The sequence below is a fragment of the Citrus sinensis genome, chromosome 2 (genome assembly GCF_022201045.2).
Source record: "Citrus sinensis cultivar Valencia sweet orange chromosome 2, DVS_A1.0, whole genome shotgun sequence".
NCBI lineage: Eukaryota > Viridiplantae > Streptophyta > Magnoliopsida > Sapindales > Rutaceae > Citrus > Citrus sinensis.
In genome coordinates, this window is record NC_068557.1 from 15,998,708 (window position 1) to 16,014,177 (window position 15,470).

Consider the following 15,470-nt stretch of genomic DNA (forward strand, 5'->3'; position numbering starts at 1 on the left):
TGTTATGATACTAAGGTATCAACAACCGCTGACACTCCTTTTTAATTTATTATCAGCAACTTAGTATCAACGAACATCATTTTTCTACTAGTGACTATTCCAGTGAACTTCAAATAGATGTTTGAATTCTATCACACTAAAGCCTAAAGGAAAAGAGTTTGCTTAAGAGAAAAGAGTAAAAATCACTTGGATTTTTGGTGTGTTTTAAAAATGAACATGGAAAAGCTGATATGTGTAGTTTTCAAAAGAGGGCATTAGTTACTTAAAATCCTATGTGGGATTTTTCTTAATTTTTTTCAAACCAATGGGTGCTCTTTAAGAACCAATTTCTCATTCACCTAATCACCAATTTGAGCATTTTATATTTTTTTGCGAAAAACTAACGAAGGAGCTTCCGAATCATCTATGTGAGTATATTTTTTCAATATTTATCTTACTCAAGATTGGCCTCAAAATAGTCATTTTATGCTATTTTTTCTAACAATTCCCCACATGAATGAAATTGGTGGAAGACACAAAATACGATTGTTTTGATATCAAAATTATTTTAACTTTGGTGATAGAATTCAATGGATCAAAACCTGCATAGAATAGGCTGATCTCAACCTTTTAACCATCCCTTGTAAAATATATTTACATTACTGCCTAATTAGTAGATGCGATGTATTTGAACTATTCTATCATTTATGTAACCAATGATATATATTTGAAATATGAATTTTTCCTAACACTTTTGAGTTCTCATGGTTCTGTTCATTTTGGTCATGAACATCTGCCTTGTTCTCCAAGACTTTCTGAGAATTGAGCCCTTGACAATTTCCTTTAAAGCAACCCCACTTCCCTATGACGTAGGTGATTTCCTAATCAAAGGTAACCTACTTACTTTGCTTGGATTCCAAAAGCATAAGAAATCATTAAAAGCATAGCTTACCCTTTTTCTTTCTACGAGCATCATTATATTTGTTATCGAAACGGTAATCCCATAGTAAGCCAACAAGGTACTTTACAATTAGTTTGTCCTTTTGAACCTAGTTCTTGGGATCTTCAGTCAGGTAGATTGGGTTTTCCTTCGAAAATTATGCCTTTTATTCTTTAGTCCTATTTCCCTCGACGATTTTTCTACTTACTCATTGTTTCCCCTTTGGCTAGTGGATTTGCAAAGTTATCGTTGGACTTTACAGAGTTAACATAAACAACTCCAGTAGGGATTAGTTATCTAATGGTATTATGTCTATGATATATATGTCTAGACTTATCATTATACATATTGCTTTTTGCCCTTCCAATTGTAGATTGACTATCACAGTGTATGCAAGTTATTGGCACAAGCTTTGACAATTTTGGAATACCTTCCAAGAAATTCTACCTTTATTCTACCTTTTCACCATATTTTTCCAATGCAATGAATTTAGATTCCATTGTTAACCTGGCTATCACCGTTTGTTTAGATTATTTCCATAAAATGGCAGCACCTATTAATGTAAACATGTAACCACTGATAGACCTTGAGTCTTTTACATCAGATACTTAGTTTACATTACACCATCCTTCTAGTACAACAAAATATCTAGTATAGTGTAACTCATCATTATGAGTATAGCATACGTGTCTGAGTACTCTTACTATACCTTTCCAGTGATCAGCTCCTAGATTACTCATATATCAAGCAAGTTTGCTTATTGAATAAGCTAAGTCTAGCCTTGTACAACTTGTTAGATATATTAGATTGCTTATCACTCTAAAGTATTCTAGTTGACTTCTATTCTTAGATAGGAGCAAACTTGTATTTAAAGGGAAAAATTGTCTTTGTTGAAATTTTCAAGAATTTTATCCACATAATGTGATTGACTCAGAATAATTTTGTTAGATGTCCTTGAGAATTTTGTTCCCAAAATGAAAACTTTTGGACCCTTGTCTTTCATGTCAAAACTAGACTTCAACATATTCTTGGTAAATCTGACCATCTTGTCATCATTCCCAACAATTAGCATGTCATTTACATAAAGACACAAAATGACATAGTCATTTTTTGTCTCTTTGACATCTATACATTTATGAAATTCATTGATTTTAAAACTAATTTGCAAACTTTCTTTTCTTATCTTGGAATTATAAACTTTAAACTGTTCCATGTAGATTTCTTTATTTAAATCTCCATTTAGAAAGTTTGTACATCCATTTTATGTACTTTTAAATTGCGCAGTACTGCAATTGCTAATATCATCTTAATGGAATTTATTCTTATTACCGGAGAATAAGTATCAAAGTAATAAAGGCATTCCCATTGCTTATAACTTTTAATTAAAAATCTAGCCTTGTACTTATCAATTGATCTATTAGCTTTCATTTTCCTTATGAAAATCTATTGGGATGCTAGAGGTTTGCATCTTAGAGGAAGATCCACTAGCTCCTAAGTATGATTTTGTAAGATAGATTCAATCTTATTATTAATAACATCTTTCTACAAAGTGCCTTCTGGTGAACTTACAACTTCTATGAAGCTTTGTGATTCACTTTCTAGCAAAAAGGTCAAAGAATCTAGACTAAAAAACTTTTTTGTTATAGCTCTTTTACTAATAGCGGCTTAAAATTAACCTCTTGTTCACTATCTCCAACTTCTTCTTATTCTTGGTCCTCTCTATCTGTAGTCATAGTGTCATGTATTTGTTTATTCAAACTTGAATACTCCTTGAATTTATATGGAAACACATGTTCAAAAAATAATGCATTTATAAATTAAATTATCATATTCTTATGAATATCTGGTATTCGACTCATACACAAGAAATCGATAAACACTATTATTATGTACATAACCATAGAAAATGCAATCTACAGTTTTTGGTCCTATCTTTACTTTTTTTTTTAATGAAGGAATAACCACTTTAGCAAAACAATCCCACACTCATAATTATTTGTAGAAAGGTATTCTAGTTTCCATTATTCAAAAGGGGGTTTTCTCTACTTCCTTTTGGGATACCTTATTTAAAAGGTAATTAGCTGATGAATAGTTTCCCAATATATTATGAGGTAGCCCAAAACCTATCAACATTGCATTCATAATTTCTTTCTAGGTATGATTTTTACATTCAACCATCTTATTGGATTGAGGTGAATAAGAAGCTATTGTTTGATGTATAATTCCATATTGTTCACAAACTGACTTAAATGGAACAGCATACTCACCAATTCTATTAGTTTTCAACTCCATAATTTTCTTATTTACTTGATTCTCAATTTCATTTTTATAGAGTACAAATTTCTCTATAGATTCATCCTGCCTTTTAACAAATACACATAACGAAATTTTGTGCAATCATCAATAAAGGTAATAAAATATTTGTTACTGCTCCTCTATTGTATGGATTTAAAATCACATATATCACTATATATTAAGTCAAATAGTTCAATATTCCTTTCAATTCTATGAAATGTGACCTTGCTAGTTTTGCCTCAACACAAAATTCACACTTATGTTTAGTAACAATTTGAAAAGTAGATATATGATTCATGTTAATTAATTGCACAAGGCATTATAATTAACATTCCTAATCTACCATGCCATAAATTAGAAAACTCAAGAAAATAAGCAAAAGAAATAGCTTTGTTATTGTTTGGTTTTACATTTAGTTTGAACAGCCCGTCAGATACATATCTCTTTCCCACATACATTCTATTTTTATACAAAACTACTTTATCTGACTCAAACACCATCTGGAGTCCATGATTGTTAAAAAGTAAACAAGATATGAGATTTTTGTGAATTTTTGGTTACATTGTTTAGAGTCCACTTTTTCCCAGAAGTCATCTTCAAAATCACTTTTCCTTAACCTTCTATCTCAGATGTGGCTGAATTCCATATATAAGCTTTTCACCAATTGCAGTAGGTTCAAAGGAAATAAATGTTGAGCATATATGTCAAGTGGCACTAGTATTAATCCATTACTCTCTTGCATTTGAGCCTACCGTATTCACTTCAAAAATCATTAGGGAAAGATTAATGTCTGACACATCTTTTGAGATGTCCTCTACAACATTAGCTTCCTGATTTCTCTTTTTTGTTGGCAATCTGCATTTCGAAGCCTTGTGATCTATTTTGTTAACGTTGAAGAATTTCCTTGAAATTTAGTTTACTTTTTAGAGACCTCTCCTTTTGGACCCAGCTTGTTCTTATCGGTCTTTTTGTTCTTATTATTTTGACTATATTCCAAAACATTGGCCATACCCGCAGAAATGATACTTTTTCTTATCATTATTTTCATCTCCTTCTTTAATTTGAGGTTTAATAATATGATCTTCAAGATTCATTTCCTTTCTTTTGTGCTTAAGCCAACTCTTGAAATCTTTCTATGTTAGAGGCAGCTTCTCAATGATAGCAGCCACTCGAAAAGTCTCACTCAAATCCATCCCCTCAATATGAATTTTTGACATAATTATCTGTAAGTCTTGAACTTGCTCGTAACAGTTTTGAAGTTCGCCATCTTATAATTTAGGAAGCGACCTACGATAAATTTCTTAGTGTCAACATCCTAAGTTTTTTTTTTTTAATTTTGTTCTAAGGACTCCCACAGTTCCTTGGCTCTTTTCTTTCCAACATACACATTGTGTAAGAAATCGCTCAAGCAATTCAACAAATGACTTCTATAAAGGAAATCAGAATGATTCGAAGCATCTATTCTAACCAATGGAACTTGTCATCTTCGTGTAGATAATTTCTAATTAGTTGAAAAAATCATAAACAATAACGGTGCATTAACTTCCCAAATTGGAGAATCATAATTTAAAGTAAGAATGATCGATGATATTTACTTGCTAAAATAGAGGTAAGGATGTGAACTTAATTCCCACGGAGGGTAGGGAATCAAGTTCCCATTTCCTTGAACTCTCCATTTTACAGTGACTCAAATTTTATAATTTCATTTTTTCCTTAATTAAAAATAAAAATAATATAATAACATTTTAATTGAGGAAAAAAATGAAATTATAAAATTTGAGGGTACAATGGAGAGTTCAAGGGGTGGAAACTTGATTCCCAACCACTCCCATGGAATCAAGTTTCCATTCCTTAATCTCAAAATATATGTGGGTTTCACATGTTTCATTCCAATTCCCACTTTTATTTTACCAAATGAGCACTATTAATCACCCACATTCTGAATTTCGATTCTCCAATTCAAGAAATAAATGCACAATTAAAATAAATAATTTATTCTAATTTTCATTTCTCATTTCGATTTCAACCTATTCTAATCCCAATCCATTCTAATAATTGATTAGTAAATGCAGCATAAATCATAAATGGAATATTTTCATTTATATATTATTCATCCACAGTCCTTTTTGTCAGATGCCTCTTTTTATCATTTTGCATCAGAGTTAGCTGGAATGGTAATTACAAAAAATTAACACGTTTGAAAGATTTCTGGATGACTAACCAAGTCAAAGTCTTCGATATGGCTAACCAAATCAAAGTCATTGAGGGGCACAATAACAACAAAATAATAATACATATCCCAAATTTTTATTTTAAATTATATCATAAATTATGTGGTGAGTGCTTTGTTATTTTTTAAATGATGATTTTTTTTCTCATAATTTCTAAAGCTATTTTTCACAATTTCTAAAGCTATGTTTAGCAGCTAGGATTTGGAAGGACTAGAATAATTTTTAAGATAAAATATTTTTATTGTATGTAAGGTCATGTTTGGCTGTCTAGACTAATAAATTAATCTAATTTTTTGTCCAAAGATTTTGGGATTATTAGCCCTTATTTTTTCATGGTTTTAGTAGATGAGACTAATTCCCATATCTTATTTTAAGTCAAATTTGATATCAATAATAAAACGTTCTTCAATAATTTATTTTTAACTTATTTTCAATTTAAGATTAAATATCAAAATTTTAATTCAATAATTTATATAAACTATTAAATAATGTTAAACAAAAATTATTCATTTATAATAATATTGTATATTATTCATTAATGTGAACGACTAAGAATATAATTTAAAAATAATTAAACTATTTAAATAGTTATTTTTAATTCGTTAAATTAAATTTAACATAACTATATCCAACAACATACTAAACAATAGACAGTCCTATATAATTTAATGGAATCTTCAAAGTTAATTCAGTGTAATCCTACAAGCAAATATAATTCTAAATAAACTAATTAAATAATCTTACCAGATAAATATCTCATAACTTAATATAAAATTTTAGGACTCGTAGTACCACGTGTTACGATAAGGCCACTCAAATATCCGACAATGTGTCCCGAACCATTTGCTTGCCTCATCTCTTTAATTTTCCGCCACTCAAGTGTTTTGTCCCGATTAGAGGGAAGAAAGATTCGGTTATTAATGATCAAAGTTAATTGATACACTTTTGTAATTTTCTAACTCATTTTATTAATGTGACGACTAAGGGAAAAGACAAAAGAAAAAGTATAGAATTAAAATGAAAAAATACAAATAAAGTAAGAAAAATTAATTTTGAGTTGATTAGTTATCTGGTCATATTTTGAAGATTAAAGTTTTAAGTCTACTCATAAGTAGAGATGGTCAACGAGCCGTGCCGTGTCGGCCCAAACCCATCAAAGGAAGTTCACGCGTGCTCGTGCTCGTGTCGTGCTGTGCTCACTATTCATTTTGTGTCGTGTCGTGCTGTGCCAACCCGGCACACGTGCCGTGCCCACACGTGCTCGTGCTCGTGCCCACTCGTGCCGTGCCCACACGTGCTCGTGCTCGTGCCCACTCGTGCCGTGCCCACTCGTGCCGTGCCCACATGTGCCGTGCCATGGGCCGTGTCGTGCCGTGCCTAGGAAAAATAGCCCACTAAGCTTTTTTCTTTTTTTCTTTTTTTAAGAGTGTATGCCAAGTTGTTGTCTTATTTTTTTCAAACTTATGTATCTTTTTTGGATCCATATGCCTTTATTTAAATTTAATAGAATAAAAAATTCAAAACTCATGTCCATATTCAATAATAATAAGACAATGTAATATTAGTTGCTAAGTTTGATTCTATGGTATTAGAATTCTTTTTTAGCACTTAACAATAACAATAATAACAATTTTTTTTTAAGGGTTAACTTAATTGTTAACTTGTAATTACCTAGAGTCATATATCATAGTTTATAATAATATTAATACATATTTATAAAATTATTATATTTATAATTTTATTTATTTAAATCATGATATCAAGTTATTTATAAAATTCTAAAATTTTAAGTTTACTTTCATTAAAAAATGAAACGTGCTTATTGCGTGCTTTTTCGCGTGCCGTGCTTTGGCCCATCTCTAATCGTGCCGTGCTTTTAAGGCCCGCATGCTTAAAATCTAAGCCTGGCACGGCCCACGTGCGTGCCGTGCCATGCCGCGTGCTCTACCGAGATGTGCTTGTGCCGTGCCGTGCTGTACGGACACGTGCCGTGCCTCGTGCCGTCCGGCCCATTGGCCACCTTTACTCATAAGTGTGAGAGTTTATTTATTTATTATTTTTAAAATTTTTAAATTTTTGATCTAGACTTTAAATTTGACATATCAAGATAGATCTCAGCATACATTATTGTTCGGAAAAGAATTAGGTTGGGCTTCAAGGCCCCTGCGTCCCTGCATGCGTTCTGAGTTTTATTTATTAGTAATTGTATTGTATTCTGTAATATAAATAATACAAAATTAATAAATTATTTATATATGTATTTACACACGCAAAAACATATAAATACGACATTTACTAGATATCGGATCTAGTGTTGACTAAAGATGTTTGCCTCCAGATAAAATTTTTTGAATTTTATAACAACGTTTGTGGTTCGAGATTTGAGATTGCAAGTGCGTGAAATACTTGTTGGGAGAGCTTTGCCATCTTAGTAGTCTTATTGGACTCGAATCTAAATTAATAGAGATTTAATGTAATATTTAGATACCAGATAATTTAATATATAACTTCATTTTTCTAATTCTTCGTCGAGCAATAATTATAAATATAATTGTCATATTTTTCTTTCCATTCACTAACAGTTATGATTGGTTTGTTGAGTTACCGACAAAATAAGTTCGAGTTCTTTTACAAAGATTTTAAACATACATGTGTAGATCTGATTTCTGAAAGGTCCTCCTTCATTTCTTAGGAATTTTAGTCGATCAAATTAGCAGAAATCCAAACTTTGCTCCTTTTTTCGTTGTTGATCATGTAAGTGACTTCTGTGTCAAATGGTACTTAAACAGTTCTTCCTGGGTAGAAGCTCTGGAAAATTACTACAGCTTGACTTCTTAATAGCCGTCGGTTGCGCTGTTTTGCATACGATTTATTTAATTATTTTTATTAATAACTTCGTGATAGGTCCCAATCAAAGCCGTAAATTATATAGTAATGATAGTATTCTCTTAGGGTGAGAAAAAGACCACAATAATTTTAATTGGATTTAGCTTCCTTTAATTAATGACTATCAAAGAATTTAAATACAAAAGAAATTAACAACTATTCCTAATTCCTAGATAATATCCCTAAGAAATAGAACATTAACTGGTAGTTAATGACAACAAAATCGCCAAAGATTATTCAAAATAAAATAATCACTACTCAACCTAATTTTAAGCTAACAAGCTAGTGGACACGTAGTCAACAAACTGCACTCAATAACATCCCAAAGTCCTTGCCACAATAATAGCTTTGCATGCCCCACGCATGACCAATCTCTTGGCTTAACATTGCCCCTCCTTTGATAGGAACCTTGTCCTCAAGGTTCACATTCACCAACCTCGTCTAAATTCCCATTTCGTCCCTCCAAGAGTAGTAGTTGTGGACTCATACACCTATGACCAAGTGTGAATTTCTCCTCACAATTAAAGCAAGTGTGAATTTTGTTGATGAAGAGAAATCAACAACTGTTCGGTTGAAGGGTCTTGTGGTTTCCCTTTGGCGCATCAGCTGCTCAACTCTCATCCGGGCAAGGCTAATAGCTTCTTTCAATAATTTCGGCTTGAACATTCTAATGTCCTCAGCTAATTCAGGTTTGAGTCCTCCCATGAATGTCCCTACCAAAGCCTTTTGTGTCCAACCTTGTACCCGATTTCCCAGCCGCTCAAATTCCTTTTGATAATCACGTACGGAGCCCACTTGTTCAACTTTTGACAATGCTTCATCAAAATCCTCACAATCAGTAGGACCAAATCTTGCCCACAGTTCTTCATGAAAAATTTCCCATGTCACCTCCTTACCCTCTTCCTTATATGATCTCCGCAACCATTGCCACCATTTATTAGCCTCGCCTTCAAGGTGGAATGAGGCTAGAAATACTTTTTGCTCATTGTTGATACCCTGAAATTCAAAAAATTGATTAACATGATTAAACCATTCAGTTGGATTGTCGTCGGAATACCGTGGAAATTCAAGTTTTGCCATCTGGGATGAAAAGTATCGTCGCCCCCCTTCATGCTTCTCACGATTTGGGCATGATAAGCCACTTTGATCATGGGCGATTTGAATTGATGCTCTTTTGGATGCCATAATTGTTTCCGTTAACTTGTTGAGTGTTTCTGCCAAGTGGTGTAGCCTGTCATTTATTCCAAGCTCCATTCGGTTCATGCCATCCTGCAAACTGCCAAGTCCAGCTTCCAAGAGCTCAATTCTCTCTCTGTTAGTTGCCATGGATAACGTAGCTCTGATACCAATTGATAGGTCCCAATCAAAGCCGTAAATTATATAGTAACGATAGTATTCTCTTAGGGTGAGAAAAAGACCACAATAATTTTAATTGGATTTAGTTTCCTTTAATTAATGACTATCAAAGAAATTAAATACAAAAGAAATTAACAACTATTCCTAATTCCTAGATAATATCCCTAAGAAATAGAACATTAACCGGTAGTTAATGACAACAAAATCGCCAAAGATTATTCAAAATAAAATAATCACTACTCAACCTAATTTTAAGCTAACAAGCTAGTGGACACGTAGTCAACAAACTGCACTCAATAACATCCCAAAGTCCTTGCCACAATAATAGCTTTGCATGCCCTACGCATGACCAATCTCTTGGCTTAACACTTCGTTAATTACCTGAAGTTTGAACTACGTTACTCATGTTTTGTTATTCAGGTTTCAGGACTTGAATTGGGAGAAAGGTACATCAAGACAGATTGGAACGAGCCGAGTCTCCAATAAGTTCCAAAGTGATCCGAGTTTTGCACTTGACTATTTAGAGAATATTAGAAGCAGGAGAAAGTCACCAAAAACTTGTGGTGGCTTTTGTTTTCGTGTGAAGAAAATCCTTGACCCTCAGAGGCCTTTCAGAAATTTGATATTTTTCATTTTGGGTGTGATTGCTATCTCAGTAGATCCTTTGTTCTTCTACATTCCTGTGGTCAACGATGATAAAAAGTGCCTTCGATTGGACAAAGCTTTGGGGACTACAATCATTGCCATTCGTTCTGTCTTGGACTTGTTTTACATAATCTATATTATTTTGCGACTGCGTATTAGTTCCTTATTAGCTGGTAATTTACACAAGACTGTCAGAGAAAGTGCCATCAAATATTTTATGGGCTTCTTCACAATTGACCTGGTTGCGATTCTTCCGCTCCCACAAGTAAGACATAAATCTCTTTTATCCGTTCGTCTTGTTAGAAGCTGATAATTACCTATGTTGTTAATAGTAATTCACTTCTTTTAGGTGATCGCAATATTATTATTATTATTTACATATAGTAGACTTTATCATGTGCAAACGTTGATAATTTTTCAAAAATATAGACGGCCCATAAGCCTGATTGGCAGATTTTTAAGTAATTTTCTTTGACTAGCGAAATTAAGTTCAAATTTTGAGAGACTTTAAAAGGTTGGAAAAAAAATTAATTTAGACTTTACCCACCCTTATTTTTTTCTTATTTATATATATAATACAATTAGGTATAATTAGCGTACTCTTGAATTGTGCTATATGCAGGTGGTGATTTTAATCATTCCAACTACGAGAGGCACAACATTTTTAAACGCAACAAACTTATTCAAATATTTTGTTATTTTCCAATATGTGCCAAGGATTATTCGAATCTACCCATTTTTCACAAAAGTAAGACGGAATTCAGACATACTTCCTGGAGCCACATGGCCCAAAGCTGTGTTCAATCTTCTTCTTTACATGCTTGCAGGTCATGTAAGTTATATTCCCATTTATTTCTCCATATGCATGCATGTTTGAAAATTTGTTTTCATGATTTACTTGTCACATTAAATAGCATTGATATAGCCAGTTAAAATAAAATAAAATAAAAACAAAAGTCTAGCTACAGTTTTGATTTTGTGTGTGTTCAGTTTTGATTTGCTTCTTTTGATTGATTGCTTGTAATTCTTGATCAATTATCAGTGCGTTTGTTTGTAATTTTGGGGGGATCTGGATTGGTTATTTGCCAATCTTGATCCAACAGTCCATGTGTCGTGTGCACATCAACTCTTGTTGGAGATACTTGTGGTATCTCTGGTGCATCAATTTCTTTTTGGCTATCGAGAGGGTAGGCTGATAGCAGTGGCTTGACGGACTTTAATGTAATAGATTTATGTAAATGATCTCTATTATGAATTAGCTTTTGTACTAATATGTAAAAACCACGAAGATTTACTTAAATGTATACATAAACTCCTTTGATTTCAGAAATGGTAACACAATCTTTTTTTCTTTTTTCTTTTTGTGGGTCAGATAGACCCTTTTTTGGACAATTTTGTCCTTGATTATAGTGACAATTAAATTGCATCTAGCATAATTGTGTGACCATTTCTGAGATCATGAGGAACCATGTGTACATTTGAAACTTTCAGGGGTCTTGATGGTTTTTCCCTAGAAATTTTGTTCCAAAAAATAATTAAAAATAATAATTCGGAGAAGGAATTTATTATAACTCTTCAAGTTACCATTAATTACAAATGAACCCCAGCTCGATCCATTTACCATATATGTTTACACACTTGGAGAAAGAAATTGTAAATAATTTTTTTCTTTTATTGTCATTAACAGTGTATAACCAATCTGATAAAGTGATCTGCTGGTGTGTTAGGTATTTGGAGCCTTATGGTATTTTTTTGCCATTGCAAGACTGACTACATGCTGGAATAAATTCTGCGTGAATCATAATGGATGTGAACATAGTTCTTTTTACTGTCACGACAATTTAGGAGACTACAAGTTCCTTAACGACCTTTGCTCTCTAAGGACAGGAAATACAATGATCTTTAATTTTGGAATCTTCCAGGATGCTCTTCAGTCAGGTATCGTGGAGGTGATGGATTTTCCACAAAAGTTCTTTCATTCTTTCCAATGGGGCCTGCAAAACCTTAGGTATATATAATAATTAAGCCAAAAACTTTTCTTTTGTTAGTGTGTTACGTTGGTGATTATCTAACTTGTATATATAACATCAATCACATGCAAATATTGCATTATTGTTGTTTCTCAACATGATATATCAAAGTAATAAATTGAATTTGATTATTATTATTATTATTTTCTGTGTAGTGGTTTTGGTCAGAACCTACAAACAAGTAGCTATGTTTGGGAAAATATCTTTGCTGTTTTTATTACCATCTCAGGCTTGGTGTTGTTCCTCTTTCTCATTGGAAACATCCAGGTTGGTCTAATATATAGTGCAATATATTCTTTCTTAGCAACCAATATACATTATGAATTATATGTTTAAGATGAATATTAATTGCTTCCGATGAGACAGATATATTTGCAGTCGAAAACAATGAGATCAGAGGAGATGAGACTGAAGTTGCGAGAAATAGAGCAATGGATGCCTTACCAAAAGCTCTCTAAGGATCTCCAACAGCAGGTAAAGAAACACCAAGGATATGTATGGCGAGAAACCAGAGGTGTTGATGTAGAAAATTTTCTGAATACTCTCCCCTAGAACCTCAAAAGGAACATAAACCGTGAACTCTTCTCACATGTGCTTAAGAGAGTGAGTTCTTTTTATCTTAATATTAAGGGAAAAGGACAAACTCACTCCCAACCTTTAAATAAAATGACAAAAACTCTCCTAATATTTCAAAAAAGATATTTACACCCCGATTTATTATAATTTTACTATTTTACCCTTTTAGCATATAAAAAAATTATTAAATTATCTAATTTGTCTATATATTGTTAATAAAATTATAAATAGACAAATTGGATATTACAAAAGAAAATTATAAATATACCCACATTGCCCAATTCCTCTATTTAAATTTTTATCAATAACCAATTTTCAAAAAAGATATCTATACACCTAAAAAAATTGTAAATAAAATTAGTTATTAATAACCAATTTTATTTAAACTTTAAACTTGTATATTTAACAATTCTCCACATGTCAATCATTTAAACTTGTACATTTATAACTAATTTTCTATGTTATTTATTATGGTATTAATAACCAATTTTATTTTTAAAATTATAATTTATTTACAATTTTTTTTAAGTGTGTAGATGTCTTTTTTGAAAGTTGGTTATTAATAAAAATTTAAATAGAGGAATGAGGTAATGAGGGTATATTTATAATTTTTAATGAGGGTATATTTTTAATTTTATTAATAATATATAGACAAATTGGATAATCTAATATTTTTGTATATGATAGAAGGGTATAATAATAAAATTACAATAAATTGGGGTGTAAATATTTTTTTAAAAATATTAAGGGAGTTTTTGTCTTTTTAGTTAAACGTTGGGGGTGTGTTTGTCATTTTCCCTAATATTAATGTTTTTGTTCTCACCGTACTAATTATGCTTTTTGTATCTCATTTTCTTGGATGTGCTTATTAAGGTGCCAATGTTTAGTGACTGGAATGAACAAATTCTGAGTGAAATGTGCGACAGCCTGAAACAAGTGCTGTATACAGCTGAAAGCTACATTCAACAGGAAGGTGACCCAGTTTCTGAGATGTTCTTCATCACACGAGGACAGCTATTGACCATGAAGACTACCAATCGTAAAAGAACAGGAGTCTATCTTCAGGCTGGGGACTTTTTCGGAGAAGAACTTTTGATGTGGGCTCTAGAAACTCAATCTTCTTCTGAGAACCTTCCCATTTCGACTAGGACTGTTAGAACCCTTACGGAAGTTGAAGGCTTGGCTCTAATGGCAGATGACTTGAAGTTTGCTGCCTCTCGATTCAGGCAAATGAACGGAGAACAGCTCGAACACATTTTAAGGTTTTATGCGCCGGAGTGGAGGACTTGGGCAGCTAGTTTCATACAAGCAGCTTGGCGCCGCTATATAGAGAGAAAGCTTAAAGAATCCATGCGTGGAGAAATAAACAGGTTGCCCGATTCATCGCCCAGTTTAGGAGCCACCATTTATGCGTCACGATTCGCTGCCACAACGCTTCGTGCTACACGGCGTATTGGTACTAGAGCATTTACTGGAGAGAGTAGCTGCCATGACAATTCAGAAGTGAGTGCTGAAGAACAGTAGACGAACTCCCCATAATTTAACAGTTATCTGCATGCTTGGCTTTGCACCTTTGTTGTTGCTGCATATCTAAAAGTGGAAAAAAAAAAATATATGTCAATGTTATCAAGGCACGCTCTCCCTGCTTGCCTTGGAACCAAATGGTTTTCCTTGGCGAAGTTGATATCTCCTCTGTAGCTACTTGGGCTTTCAAAATCAGTTGGTGTCAACTGAAAAGTTAGTTCCGGTTCTTTCCCGCGTTGATGAGGAAACTGTGGGAGAAAATTCATGGTATACAATATATACGGGAAACAAATTCTGAAATTACAAATCATAATTTGGGACTTTATAAAATATAAGACATTACAGCTGAAACAATAATTACAACAATGACATAACAGCAGTGACATGAGACAGCCCATGTCGCATAAAAAAATACAGTAGTTAGACTCTGTTTGTTATAATTTTTTAAATAAAATTTATTTAAATAGAGATTTTATTAGTAGAGCTTTTATAAGTAAATGTTTCACTAAAAAAATTTAGTTGTTTGGTTGTAAATGAGAATTTATATTAAAAATTATAAAATTTCTTTAATAGTCAAGTTTTTTAAAGTTTATTATAAAAAGAATGAAATAAGATTATCAAATAAATAAAAAAAATTTTAGACTTTTTAATATTTTAAATAAGCTTTTCAACCTCTACTCACAAAACCCCAAATATTGAGTTTTTGCTAGTAAAGACAAAATAACTTATTTTATCTTCAAAAACTCTACTCAAAAAAACAACTAAACAACAACTTAGGTCCCCAAAAAAGACGAGAGGGGTCACAAACAATATATGGCCTTTGTGACAAAACCTTCTTAGAGTTCCTAAGATTACGAATGCGCCACTTACAAGCTTGTCACAAGTTTATAATAACAAAATTGAAATAACAACAAATTATAATGAACAAAAGAATAGAATGCAAACCGAGGCATGTGTGATACCACAATTTCATTAAAATAGATTTGCCTTTCTCTTGTCGGGTGCTTT

At 32.4% G+C, this 15,470-nt stretch overlaps 1 pseudogene; it reads left to right on the forward strand.

Moving 5' to 3' along the window:
- The first annotated feature begins 9,655 nt into the window (after window positions 1-9,655).
- Window positions 9,656-14,525, forward strand: LOC102620518 (cyclic nucleotide-gated ion channel 1-like; annotated as a pseudogene).
- The last annotated feature ends 945 nt before the right edge of the window (window positions 14,526-15,470 follow it).